This window comes from Molossus molossus, unplaced genomic scaffold, assembly GCF_014108415.1.
Source record: "Molossus molossus isolate mMolMol1 unplaced genomic scaffold, mMolMol1.p scaffold_m16_p_10, whole genome shotgun sequence".
In the NCBI taxonomy this organism is placed as follows: domain Eukaryota; kingdom Metazoa; phylum Chordata; class Mammalia; order Chiroptera; family Molossidae; genus Molossus; species Molossus molossus.
In genome coordinates, this window is record NW_023425345.1 from 86,619,059 (window position 1) to 86,628,354 (window position 9,296).

Here is a 9,296-nt window from a genome sequence, read left to right on the forward strand (position 1 = left end):
GTTAGAACTAACGTACTTACTGGAACTCAACTATATGCTTTTGCTTCTGTGATTCCTAATAACGGGGCAAATCAGAAAATACAACACAAAGGGCACTCAGCATATATTTGGGGAAGTTAAGGATTTTTCTGAGATAATTCTAAATAAATTTTAGATAAAATTTTTTTTCTAGTCAGATTGAACACTTAGCACTGACCCATAATCTATTTATATTTTTATTTTATGCCTTAATTAAACGGAAGAATTATTTAAACATCCCAAATGCCACATTCTACTTGTCTAAAGAGTGTTTATTGGGATGCCCATGGTTTTTTCTGAATTCCTATTAAGCTAATATTGGGAATGAGACAGGCTTAAATAATGTCAGAAATACATCATGCTTATGCTTACAGATTTGTTCAAAAGATAGCCAAAATATAACAAAATACAAAACAACAATGGTTTAATGTTGTAAATGAAAGGGTTAGTAACGTTGTAAAGGGTACAGGTAAAAGCTTGCAAAAGGCAGAAACTGAAAAACACATTGCTTGCGTGTGACCTTTGCTCAGCCTTCTGCTGACTGTGAATTAGGATTATCGGATTACGCACAAGATAATGAATCACCCAGCAGATGCAGGACGAGATACCAGAACAGCCCAACTGCAAAGTGCACAGTGTGCCAGGAAGAGTAGGTCAGCAGGAACTGTCAGAAGCTAGAAGTAGATAACCTACACCCCGACTGTTATTCAAGGCTGACTCCCTTTTTTGGGGCGCAGCCCGCCTGCACCCAGGCACATGCAATAAAGCTGTTTTGCTCTACATTGACCTTGAGTTGTGGATGTGATCTCCCGTTGGCTCAGACCTTTTAGTAAATAAAATTTAAAATCGTCTTAATGAAAATATATTATAATATTAAGCTTTTTATTTGTGGCATTTCTTAGCTTTTCAAATAATTTAAGTGTTTGCATTTATAGATATATTTGGAAGTCCTAATTAGTATTTATTAACAGACAACCAAATAAGCAGATACGGAAATAATCAAAGATTACAGAACAATGAATTCAATGCTGAGTTAAATTACATGGCAGGAGTTGAAATTAAAATGAGAAGGCAAACATATTGATGAGGTGGGGAGATTAAGCATTAGTCAGAAATAAGGTGTTTATAACCCAAAGCAGAACAAAAACAGAATATTTATGCATAATAACAGTTTATTCACACTGTATTGACAGGTGGCATTGTTTTTAATCATTATTTACATAATACTCTGAAATGAATGTAGAAAAGAAAGAAAATAATAATAAAGGGCACTGTTATTCTTAGTTGCTATGTGACAAGCACCATTTCTGGTGATTTACATGCAGTTACTACTTTTTTAAAAAATATATGTTTTTATTGATTTTCTAGAGAGAGAGGAAGGGAGAGAGAAGCATCCATGTGAGAGAGACATATTCATTGATCAGCCACCTCTTGAATGTCCCATAGTGGGGATTGAACCCACAATCTGGGCATGTGCCCTGACCAGGAATCAAACCAGCCCTCTCAGTCCAGGCGCAATGCTCAATCTACTGAGCCACACTGGATGGGCTGCAGATACCACTTTTAATCTTCAAATATCTCTGTGAAATGGGTACTGCTATTATCCTAATCTCATAAATAAAGAAATCTAGGCACAGAGAGGTTAAACCATTTGCTCAAGGTAGCACAGAAAGCAAGTGGTAGAACATGAATGTGAACTAAAATACTCAACTCCAGAACCTGGGCAGCTATTCAAAATGCTGCACAGGTTTTTCAAGCAACCCTTCCTGGCCAGAGATTGTACTCCGTATTACAACCATATTATCTCATGTAATGCTTATAAGTTTGCCAATTGCACATGGCTAACATTTCATAGAAGAGGAAATTGAATACAGGCCATTTCTTTCAGGACATAAAGCATGTTAGAGTATGAACCTCACTTGTATTGTAGAGTAACCAGGGCAGATAGATCCATCATTCTATATTCCCACATGAAAATGAAAAATGAAACAAGATGTAAGAGGGAACCCACCTATTAATTCTAATTTGGACTGAAAGACTAAAAAAAGACAATTAGCCCCCCTCAAAGAAGTTATTGCTCTGAGTTTCCGTTGCCATTCTGGATATATTACAAATACAGTACTTAAACTGAATGTGATGTTTTATTGATAAGTCTAGTATCTGTAAAAAAAAAAACAAAAAAAAACTAGTGGTAATGATCACACTTTTTTCAACTCTGAATTCCAGAACCGGGTGAAACATCATGTATATCAAAATTCCAGGATGTGGTGAAATGCCGTGTATACATCAGGTACTCTGCAGTAATGGTGTTGGGCCCTGGGACAAAAAAAATCAGTAAGGAGCAGGCCAGCAACTCAATCTCTACCTTTACAAAAAAATACTTGTAGGAAACATAAAAGATGAACCGATCAAGTATGATTGTGAACATGCTACTAACAAACCTTCTGGCAAGCAAACCATTTCCATTTGCTAGTGGAAGAGTTCTTGTTTACAGAATACTTTCAGGGGTTATACTGATCTATCTGGGGTTGCATCTTATAAACAGACTAGGGTTTGATGGATTTCTAAGACATAGTTCTAGGAAAAATGTTGTGAACCTGTAAATAACCTAGAGATATTTCATTACTAAAAGAGAAGCTTTTGAGTAAATATGATAGCTGCCTATATTAATTAGAGATGGCATACGTTAACCTGCATGAGAGCAAATACTGATGCAGTGGGGAAACTCATGGGGAACTATGTTCTAGATCTCCCCCGCTTTACCTGTGTTTCATAATCACTTTTATTTTTGAAATTACTAGTAAAGGTTAATACTGAATAAGACCTCTGATTTACATGAGTGTGATTTGATATTTTAATCCTCTATGTTATCTAAGGGTCTCATAGAAGGATCTTGGTCTCCTTCTCTGAGTGAGCTGTGGTCATTGGGAAGTTCTGAACAACAGAGTGATATAACATGGCTTGAATGTTAAAGTGGAGACCAGACTATAGAGGAGCAAACAGGAGCAGGGAAAGAATATTGTAACTGGCAAGAGCTCATCATAGTTTGGATCAGAGGCATAGCACTGTAGGTCGTAAGAACTGATTGGATTTTGGATGCTTTTGCATCAAGAATGACAAGACTCAAATTATAGCTCGCTAGAAGTCTACAAGAACCATTGTTAGGTGAACAATACAGTGAGTGATTCCAGAGACACACAGAATTAAATCATTGAGGTCTGAGTGACAATAGATGATGTCCCAAAAGACAGCTAATTTAAAATGTGGATAAACTTTAAAGCTCCATACTGGCAAGTTTTAAACAGCATCATTGAGCAGGAGGTATGAAGGTGAATTCTGATTCTACGGCCCTCTCAGTTTCTCTTTACTGACTTCTTTGTTTGTGTGTGTGTGGAACAATGGAATGGGGTAGATCGAGTTTAAACTTAGAATATACAGAAACCCATTTAAGTGAAGGGCATTTCTTTCTATTGCTGAATATGACATTGTACAGATGTACTGTAATTTGATTATCCATTCTTCAGATGATAGACATTGATGACACTTTTTAATTTTTAACATTATAAATAAAACTGCTATTAACATGCATGAACAAGTTTTTTATATAAAGATGTGAAATTTACCTCCCTTGTCAAAATAAGTGCTCTAATCTTCTATGATTCCTTTGCAGTAGGATTTTACCTATGACACACTTTCATATTTGGTAGCTATTTTTGGTCAATGTCGAGCTCACCTCCTCTTTGCTCTTCCATGCTGTTTCTTTCTAGCTACATTGCATCTCCTTGCAGTGGGAGAGTACATTTTATGCTTATAGGTAATTTGAAGATTGGTCATTCTCTTTCTTTTCATTATGATGTGAGTGTGGAGCTTGCTTCATCTGTTCTTATTCTTCATCATTTTTGAAGAGTATGTTGGAAGACTTGAATTAAATGGTCTACATTACTTTGGCTACCAGCTATAAAGGCATAATGAGGAAGAGTGTGGTAGTCAGAACATGCCCTCCCATCACCAAAAAAAAGATCAAGTTTTTATCCCTAAACCTGGGATTGTTTCCTCTTAAGGAAAGAATGGTTTTGCAGATGTGATTAAATTAAGAACTGTGTGATTATTGTGGATTGTATGGTAGGTCCCAAATGCAATCACAAGTGTGCTTATAAGAGAGAGGCAGGGGCAGATCTCACATACATATGGAAGGACAAAGCAGAGAGATTTGAAGATGCTGGTGTCGAAGAGTATACCTAAGGAATGTCACAATCCAAAGAATGCCACCGGCCGCCAAAAGCTGGAAATCAGGGAACAGACTTCCCCTAGAGCCTCTGGAGAGAGTATGATCCTGTTGACACTTTTATTTTGGCCCAGTTATACCAATTTAGGATGTCTGGACTCCAGAACTGTAAGAGAATATACATTTCTGTTCTTCTAAGCCACCCAGTTGTGGTAATTTGCTACAGCAACCAAAGGAAACTAATACAGAGAGATTTTCTTGTTTAACTTTATTAAGACTTGAAGATAGTGAAATGTACTTCTAATGAAATAAGGAACTTTGAATGTCTCTATTCACGGTACATTCATTATTGATGATTTTTTTCTTTGGTCAACATGCTGACATCATATTATGGAGATCCTGTGCTACTCGACATTAGAGGGTCAACATATATTTGTGGGATGTTGAATGAATCTGTGCTCTTCTGATATGTTATCTAACTTCTATTCCTGAAGCTCAGACTTATCTAATTGATTATAAAAGAGCCAACAAACAAAACAAAAAGTTTACAAGATTGTGGTCTCTTTAGAGAGCTACCCATATACTAGCAAAGTAAGTTATCAAAATCATTATATAGAATTTACTAATCTGAAACACTATAATTGTATTATTTTACTGATTCGTGTCGTTTTCAAGTAAATGACTAATGAGGTGATACATTTTTAGGCTTAATAAATCAGCCTCCACTAGAATAAAGTAAGGAGTCTATCTCAAAGACACATTTCATATCCCACTCTTTGAACTGATAAGAAATCAGGAATATTTTAGTCTAGCTGCAGAGCAGCCTGGTACCACTGTTAGAAATATCTAACTGCTTCTTTACTTTCTTTAATTTTCTCATAATATAATTAGTACTTAAGAAAAAAAATAAGCAAATTTGACTGGAACAAAAAAGCAAAAAGTCTCATGTGCATATATATTATTTCTATTATTGATCTTTTCTTTTTTTTACATTTTTACTGACTTTATTGGGGTTACATTGGTTAAGAAAATCGTATAGTTTTCAACTGTACAACTGATAAAACATCGTCTGCACACTGCATCCTGCAGTCATCTCCCAAAGTGGTCTTTTTCTGTCCCCATTTATTCCTCTCTTTGCCCTCTTTCATTTCCCCCAACCTCCTTTCCCTCTGGCTATCACCATATTAACTGATGTTTTCAGTTGTGAAGAAAACCCCATAAACATAATGGAAGAAAACAACTTGTGGCTAACATTCACAATTGATCAATAGTCTCAAATTACTCCAAACATAAGATAAAACATAATCGTCTACTATTTCAAAATAATTTCCATGTAGGTTATGTTCTAAGTACATACTTTGATCATCATAAAAATTCTCCAATTGAGAAAGTGAAAATAAGGTAATTTTATAGATAAAAAATTGAAGCTTGGAGTAGTTTGGTGACTTGCCTTAGATCAGAGTATTGTAGCTCTCTTAATATCTGCATCTTTAATGTTCTTTAAACTTATAACATCTTTTTGTGACAGGTAAATTTAGCATTACTAATTCTATGAATTCACTTAAGAAGAAAGGAAATAACTCTAAAACAATTCAAAATCAGTACCAGAGCATTGAATACTGTTTTAAAATGGTCAACCATTTTATTTTGTTTATTTTTATTGTTGAAAGCATTACAGATGTCCCCCTTTTCCCCCATTGACCCCCTTCTTCCCTCTCCCACCCCCTTCCTGCTTTCCCCAACCTAATGTCCATGTCGATTGGTTGTGTATATATGCATATAAGTTCTTTGGTTTATCTCTTCCCACCCCTTTCACCCCCCAAATCTCTGAGGTTTGTCAGTCTATTCCCTACTTTCGTGATTCTGGATTTCTTTTGTTTGACAGCTTATTTTGTTTCACAAATAAGTGAGATCATGTGATACTTGTCTTTCTCTGATTGGCTTATTTCACTTAGCATAATAGTCTCCATGTCCTTCCATGTCATCTCAAAGGGTAAGAGATCTCTCTTTCTTACAGCTACATAGTATTTCATGGTGTAAATGTACCACATCTTTTTTATCCACTCATCTACTGATGGGCACTTTGGCTGTTTCCAGATCTTATGTATTGTAAATAGTGCTGCTGTGAACATAGTGGTACATATATTCTTCCTGATTGGTGTTTCAGACTTCTTAAGATATATTCAAAGAAGTGAAATCACTCGGTCAAATGGAAATTCCATTTTTAATTCTTTGAGAAAATGTTATATATATATATATATATATATATATATATATATTTTTTTTTTTTTTTTTTCCCCATAGTGGCTGCACCAGTCTGCATTCCCATCAGCAGTGTACTAGAGTCCCCTTTTCTCCACATCTTCGCCAACACTTGTTGTTTGAGGATTTGTTGATGGCGGCTATTCTGACAGGTGTGAGGTAATATCTCATAGTCCTTTTAACTTGCATCTCTCTGATAATTGACCCAAGACAGTATGCACAATTAATATTTGACAAATGAGGCCAGAGCATACAATGAAGAAAAGACAGTCTCTTCAATAAGTGGTGTTGGGAAAATTGGACATTTATATGCAAAAAAAAATTAAGCTAGACCACCAACTTATACCATACACAAGAATAAACTCAAAATGTATAAAAGACTTATATGTAACCCATGAAACCATAAAAATCCTAGAAGAAGCATAGGCAGAAAAATCTCAGATATCATATGTAGAAGAATTTTCACTGATACGCCACCTAGGGCAAGAGAAACAAAGGAAACAAGTAATACATGGGACAGCATCAAACTAAAAAGCTTCTGCATGGCAAAAGAAACCAGCATCAAAATGAAAAGGGAACCCACTCTCTCAGAGAACATATATGGCAATGATACATCAGATAAGAGGTTAATATTCAAAATATATAGAGTCCTCATACAACTCAACAAAAGGAAGACAAACAATCCAATTAAAAAATGGGCAGAGGATCTTAATAGACACTCTCCAAACAGGACATACAAATGGCCAGAAGACATGAAAAAATGCTCAACATCTCTAATCATCAGAGAAATGCCAATTAAAATGGTCAATCATTTTAAAACTACCATTTTTTAAAAAAAATTGCAACTTTCAAATTTGAATATAGCCTCTGAATATTTGATCCTATAAGAAATTATTCAGTGTGAATGCATTTAATAAGTGTTTGAGTGAGTATAATAATAATAATTAGTGGAAGTGGTATTTTTTTTTCTTAAAACTATAAAGCAATACATTTCATAAAATGAATAATTGTATTTCTAGGCCTAATGGCTATGTTATAAAATGAACATTTAATTACCTTATTTTCTATTATCACAAAACTGAACTGAATTCAAAATAAAGACTGAAGGAATGAACACAAAGTAAAGATTTGGTAGCATTTAAATATCTGCTTGGAAGATGATTTGACTTTGGGTGGTAAGCACGTAAAGCAATACACAGATCATGTGTCCTAGAAATATACACTTGAAACCTATATTATCTTATTAACCAATGTCACCCCAATAAATTTAATTTAAAAATTAAAGAAAAAATGTGCAGAAAACTTATTCATGTTTCTTCTTTGCTTAGCAAACTCAAAAAGCCAATAGGACACTATCTACTCTACGATTTACATTCCTACTGCAGAGCAGTGGCTTGAACTTTTAATTGAAGTTTTTCTTACTGAGCGATGGCATACTAAGCCAGAAGGTCTTTTGTCAACTTTATTGTGTAATGCAGCATCATTCTTGAATGCAAAAACATACATTTACTCAGTGGCACTTCTCCTACTTCAAGTAGCATTTCTAAACAATTAAGAAAGGACAGATAACCACTGTTATGGGTATAAATGAGATATATTTTGAGCATATTCTTGCTGCCAACAATAAAAATGCTTATTTTATTTATGTTTTTGTTTTGTTTTGTTTTGTTTTGTTTTGTTTTGAGGAAATAAGTGGTAGCTTTACCTGTGTGACCGGTACTAGTTCAAATAAATCTCTTTTCTAAATATGATAATATTTATCTACCTATGTATTCAATAATTCACTTCTTTTTAATATTTTATTCAATTACCAGTTAGTGATTGCCTACAGTGTACCAAGCAGTCTTCAGAGTGCTAGAAATATAAACAAACAAACCACAGTGCAGAGTTTTAAAGACCTGAGTATATCACGGGAGGTCAGTAAGATAATTTAATATGTCTGAGCATGTTTGGTTTAGTAGGAGAGCACTAAGGAGAAGCTTCCAACTTAACCTGAACATTTCGGGAAAGTCTCTCAGAAGAACTGGTGTCCGACATTTCCCTAATTGTATTGATTTTGTCATTAACACCAACGGAGTCTTATTTGATAGGCAATCTCATTTCATAAAAATCTTCCATGTACTAAGCGCTGATCCCTTTTGACCTCTATTTCAGGACAATACTTTTCTTTTCCTATATTTATACTTTAGGATGATACATGAGAACTGAGAATTAAGAGGTGTAATTACTAATGGAATGAACTCCTGTCTACCTGTGTTCCTAGATAGGCTTAATAAATGAAGATGAGGGCAGCCTGTGTAAGTGACTATACAGTTCTTGCAAATTTTTTTTTTAATTATACAGTATGTGTATATACATGGTCAATAGAAAAGATAGCTCAACAATGACAGTGTTCATTACAAAATATCATTGCATGTAAACCCCCAAATCACTGCAGAATAATTGGTTTTAGAAACTGAAATCTAATACTTGAATTAATTATTATAATGAAAATGAGATGATTTCATACCAATTATTGCCCTTGGCTTCAAAATTCCTAGAGAAAAAATAATTTCACTATCATGTATGGATATATTTGTCCTGGTTACAATGTTTTTATGTCCTCAATGACAGCTCAATACATGAATTTTCCAGTTCCTTGTTCAACATTTTTGCTCTAGAGAAGATAGAGAAAATCAGGTATGAACCATCTCATCTTTCTGTTATCTACACCTACAGACATTAATGCTGTAGCTCCTCACTTCCTTTCCGTTAGTCTCTGATTATAAGGTTTTCCCCATGACTTATTCAG